The following is a 5,914-nucleotide window of genomic DNA, read 5'->3' as shown; positions in this document are numbered from 1 at the left end:
GTCAGCTAATGATGACGCTTAAAAGCGTCGTCGAAGTCAACTTGTAATTGACGTGACTTTTAACGACGCTTTTTAGCGTTGTTAAATAACGACGCTTAAAAGCGTCGTTAAAAGCGTCATCGGAAGCCAAAAAGCCATCCCATTTTAGTCCCGCATCGGCGGATCTAAAAAAAAATAATTGTTTATATAGCCAAACCCAACCATTCCGCACGGATGGAATAAAGGTACCGATCGAGAAGGTTGTTTGTATTTCTGAATGGGGGAAGATGCAGACAACAAATGGTATTTTTTTTTGCAAATGGTAATTCGCGACGCTTTAAAGCGTCGGAAAAGAGCGACGCTTTAAAGCGTCGCTAAATTGGAATTAGCGATGTTTTTAAAAGCGTCGGAAAATATTTTTTCCACTGTAGCATAGGCGACACTTTACTGACGCTTTGGAAAGCGTCGGGATGGTTTCTACCGACGCTTAAAAGCGTCGCTAATAGCCAAAAAAAGCGTCGCTAATGTCCAAGTTTCTTGTAGTGGCATATGTTATGGATCTTCCTGATGACTATGGGATTAGTGCGATATTTAATATTGAAGATTTAGTCCCATACAAAAAGATAATATTCATGCCTTCTGACCCCTTTATTGATATACCTGCCCATGTTGGACACCCTGACCTATTACCTGCTGATAAGTGCTTAATAATCTATAATTTAGTTATCTTTCCATAGCACTTATCAATGTTTTTAAACTGATAAATATATATTTTACCATAAAATTAAATAAACATTGAAATGAATTTAAAATATGGTAAGAGGTAAATAATTCTTTTCTCAAAACAGACTCTAAACTTGTCTCTCTCCTGGTTATAATCTTTCATGAAAATATATAAGGAGGAGATTGTGTTGACCCGGTTTAGTAACCTGATGGGATTGTAATCAAGCTAAGGGTATAATTAAATGGGTTTTGGTCCTGATTCGATCGAAAGTTATAATTAATTATGTATGGGGCAAAGGTTTGATTAACCCTTTTTATTAGGTCACGGTCCGGTTTTTAGTCTTGTCTGATCGAGTTCGATCTGAAGCAGCTTAGCAAGAATTAAATTTAAAAGATATTGGGCTCGAGAACAAGTTCAAGCAACTCAACGATCATGACCCACCGCAAATCCAAAGCCAATTTCTAACCAACTCGTTACCTGCCTTCATATAAAATTCATAATAATAATAATAATAACTAAATATTCACTATTCACTGTTCATATGAACAGTGTCCAGTTAAAACACTGTTCATATGAACAGTGTTAAAATAAAAATAAAAAATAAAAAAATAAAAAATAAAATGTCGAAAACACTGTTCATATGAACAGTGTTCGTGAAAACATTGTTCATGTGAACAGTGTTAGAGAAAAAAATAAATAATACATAATAATTAAATAAATAAATAAAAAAAATAAAAAAATTGGGAATTCACTGTTTATCTTCTCCTTCCCAGCGTTGCAACAGGAGACCTCTTCCCATCTAGCCGGTAATCCAGCAACCTCCCACGCCCGCCCACCGTCCGCGGCGACGATCCCGTGACCAGCATCTCCGCCTCGTCTTCCGCCTGTGACGCAGCCCGCAGCCGAGATCCGGCCCCTTCGCCATCACCGCGTGCGGCGTCTTCTCCTCCAAGATCAGCGAACCAGCCGCGTCGAAATCCCAGCATCGTCGCCCATTCTTCCGCCCGTGGCGCATCCGGAGCGACCAGATCCCCCGCCACTTCATCAGTCGGCACCTCCCTCCGCCATCACCGACCAGATCCCGCGGCCCCTCTTCCTCCTCTCCTGCGATCTGCATCCCGACACCACGCCCCGGAATCAGCCGCCGTGATTCCTTCTTCCCTCTCTCCGCGTGCGCCGGACGGCTATAAAAGGAGGGAGGGGGCGTTCGATGGAAGGGAGAGCTCGGTGGAGGAAAGAAACAGAGGATACTCTGTTTCGGTGAAGAAGAAGAAGAAGAAAGCCGAGAGAAAGAAAAAAAAAAGAAGAGAGCTCGGTGGAGGAAAGAAACAGAGGATACTCTGTTTCGATGAAGAAGAAGAAGAAGAAAGCCGAGAGAAAAAAAAAAAGAAGAGAGAGGGGGGGAAAGAGAATAGTTGTGATATTTTGGGAATAATGGGAGGTGATCAATTTCATTTGAAGATGGGAGGTCATCCGGAAGCCATGCTCGGCTAAACATCTAATCTAGGGCTGGATGAAGCCCTAGCAATGTATCAGGGCATTGTAGTTCTTATTTTCTTTATTATTTTGGAGCTTGTTTAAATTATTATCTTCAATAAAATATCTTTTTATGATGTTTAAACTTTGAGCATGCCATTTACTATTCATGTTTGCTAAAGTAGTCTAAGATGATCCATGCCTAGGAAGATGAGGTGTGCTGCATCCTAGATTAGCATACTTAGGTAGACACTTCATGCTACACCGAAGATGGATCTTCCTAACACTATGTATGCTTTTATTTTAAAAGGCTTGTAGCCAAAATTGCATGCCTCTCCAAAAGATAAAAATTAAGAACACAATCCTTGATGCAATGCTATGTGGTGGATTCCAAACCCTAGATCTATTTACTTTGATAAAATTTCAATTCGTACTCATTAGTTAAATCAAGTTAGCAAATCCTTCTTCTTGATTTGATTTTAAAAGAAAAATAACTTATTCTCCAATCCCTGTGGACCGACACCCGTAATCACTATCCTACAGTATACGTGCTATTGCGTGGTTTATTTTTGAAATTGAAAAGAACCGATCAATTTTTGGCGCCGTTGCCGGGGATTGCTAGCATAGTTATTTTTCTTATTAAAAAAAATATTTAAAAATTAAAAAAAAAATTAAAAAAAAATTTCTATTATTGTTACTTTTCTTATCCTCTTTTTCTTCCTTACTAATTTTTATTTTTTTTTATATATATTATTTGATCAGGAATCGAGGAAAAAAATCTGGGATGATCAAAAGGAGAACTGCCGGAAAAGAAATGCTCTAGAGGTTTGCAAAAAAAAAAAAATAAATAAATTGCTGGAAAAATTCCCTTTGGTAACCTCTAAACTTTTCTTATTTAAATTAATTATTGGTTTGAAATTTTGTAGTGATTGTTTGATTTTAATTATAGCAAAATTGTGAATGCATGCTTGATACACATACACAAATCAATTTGCACATAGTAAGGGCAATCACCCCAACAAGATAAGAGCCGGATTTCATCACTGGACTCTTGCCCAACTTAGGTGAACTCAATCTCACATAGTGTCATCTTTAATTAAAATCAATTAGACGTTGGCCCCTAGGAACATTCGAGCTCAATAGGACGAAGATCACCGAAGGTTGCACCAATTTCGCTCTGTGGCTTAGTTGATGTCTAGGCAAGCTTTGTCCCTATAAGGGAGACAGTTCATCTGTTCGAGGCAAGTGGGTTTTAAGTGGGACCTTTGCGAACGCATCGTGACCCCTCCACTTACCTGGGAGCTTACCTGGTCAACTCGGTTCATTAGACCGGATTGGAGGCTTAGGTGCCCTCTTCAAACCAGTTAGGAGCTGTCTAGTGATTTTAGGACAAAGACTAGGATTGATATGCTTTTCTCTTTTATTGCATGCTTGATTGATCGAGTACTAGTGTATGCACGGTAGTCGTTCTAGAGTACGAAACCTATTACCTTTTGACCCTGAAATAGAACGAACCCTTAGGAACATTCGAGCTAAGATCAGAACATTAGAATCATCCCCACCTCTTAAGATGGCTGAAGAACAATCCAAACTCCTGAGGGAGTACTTTACTCCCACTATTTACACTTCCTCATCTTGCATTCGATTACCTGAGGTAGCAGCTGTACAATATGAAATAAAGCCTAGTGTGATCCAAATGCTCCCATCTTTTTATGGGCTCACCAATGAAGACCCATACAAACATTTAGATGAATTTCTTGAGATTTGCACCACTGTCAAGATTCAGAACTTCACTGATGATGCTCTGAAACTTAGGTTATTCCCCTTCTCCCTTAAAGATAGAGCCAAACAATGGCTGAATTCTTTAGAAGCTAACTCAATTCATTCTTGGGATCAAATGCAACAAGAATTTCTTAAAAAATACTTTCCCATAGGAAGAACGAACCAGTTTAGACGTGCCATTACAAGCTTCTCCCAAACCGAGGGAGAAGAATTTCATGAAACTTGGGAGAGATTTCGGGACCTAATCCGTAAATACCCTCATCATCAAATACCTAAGTGGCAGCTAATGCAATGTTTTTATGATGGTTTGACTGAACGAAACCGTCAGATGATCGATGCTGCATGCGGGGGGACTTTCATGCTTCGAAATGAGCATGAAGCATGGCAACTATTTGAAAATCTTAATGAAAACTCCCTCCACCATGCTTCATGTTCTCGTCAAGCATCCCCGAATTTTCAAAGAAAAGGGGTCATTTGTGAAATAAGTCATTCTACGGACCTGTCTAGCAAGGTAGATGCATTGTCCCATAAGATTGACCAACTAATGATAGGAGGACATGTCGTTAGCTCTTCCCAAGCACAAGTGTGTGCTATCTGTTCTAGCCCATCGCATCCTATTCATGAGTGCCCCTCAGCACCCCAATATCCCGAACTCGTGCAAGAACACATCAATGCTGCCCAAACACAGCCCAGACCGGGTAATGATCCATTTTCCAATACATATAATCCGGGATGGCGGAATCAACCAAATTTTTCTTGGAGGCAGCAAGCTTCTAATACCTCCCAACCCTTCTCCCAAAATTTTCAAAACCCTCAGAATTTTCATCCCTACCGTCCCTCAACTCAATTTCAGCACCCTCCTCCTCCAACCCAAAGAAATACAGCCTTTGAGGAGAAGGTGTTGACTGCCCTTCAAGGTTTGGAGGCAAACACACAACTATTGCACTCTCACACGCAATCAATTGCTAAGCTAGAATCCCAAATGGGTCAACTAGCTAATGCATTAAACAAGCGAGAGGAAGGTAAGCTTCCAAGTCAACCAATGAGTAATCCTAGGGGACAATACGTGGCTCAAGAAACTCGACTAAATCATGAGCAAGCCAATGCTTTGACTACCCTAAGGAGTGGACGTATAATAGATAATAAGGTTGGGGAAGGTAACAATAAGGAAGGTGAAGAAGAGGAACAGACCATATCACATTAAAATCCAAAACCTTCTTCAACTAGTTCACCATCTGCTACAACCCACATTCCAAAGGCTCCATTCCCTGAAGCACTTAATGCATCCTCTCCATTTGGCAAAAAGGGAACTTCACTAGAAGAGATGATGGAGGTCTTCAAACAAGTTAAAATCAACCTCCCACTCCTTGATGCCATCAAACAAGTTCCCTCCTATGCCAAATTTCTCAAAGACCTTTGCACCCAAAAGCGGAAATCTAGGACACATGTGCCTAAAAAGGTCCTACTTACTGAACAGGTAAGTTCGATTCTCCAACACAACACCCCTCCAAAATTCAAAGATCCTGGCGCTCCCACTATTTCCTGTGTCATAGGAGATAACTCCATTGATCGAGCACTTTTAGATCTAGGGGCAAGTGTGAATCTTCTACCCTATTCAGTCTATGAAAAATTTGGGTTAGGTGAATTAAAACCTACCTCGGTGTCCTTACAATTGGCTGATCGATCTGTGAAGATACCACGGGGGATGATTGAAGATGTTCTTGTCAAGGTAGACAAATTCTATTTTCCAGTAGATTTTATCGTTCTTGATATGGAACATATGCCCAACATAAAAAAACAAATTTCTGTGATTCTTGGTCGTCCCTTTTTAGCTACAGCCAATGCCTGTATTAACTGTAGAACTGGGGCAATGGATATATCATTTGGGAACATGAAAATTAAGTTGAATGTATTTCATGCCGCTGACCAACATGTGAGGGAAGACGAGTGTTG

The 5,914-nt window shown here is 40.2% G+C and overlaps 1 non-coding gene across 1 annotated transcript; it reads right to left on the bottom strand.

Annotated features, from left to right (window-relative positions):
- Window positions 1–4,125: 4,125 nt before the first annotated feature.
- Window positions 4,126–4,231, bottom strand: LOC120106234 (small nucleolar RNA R71). The gene has a single exon (XR_005508425.2). It is a non-coding gene; the product is annotated as a small nucleolar RNA R71 (small nucleolar RNA).
- Window positions 4,232–5,914: the final 1,683 nt, after the last annotated feature.

Source organism: Phoenix dactylifera, chromosome 6, assembly GCF_051530095.1.
Source record: "Phoenix dactylifera cultivar Ajwa chromosome 6, Ajwa_hap1_PhDact_Kaust_v1.1, whole genome shotgun sequence".
Taxonomy (NCBI): Eukaryota; Viridiplantae; Streptophyta; class Magnoliopsida; order Arecales; family Arecaceae; genus Phoenix; species Phoenix dactylifera.
The sequence above is the reverse complement of the archived record's forward strand: the minus strand, read 5'-3'. Positions and strand labels throughout refer to the sequence as shown.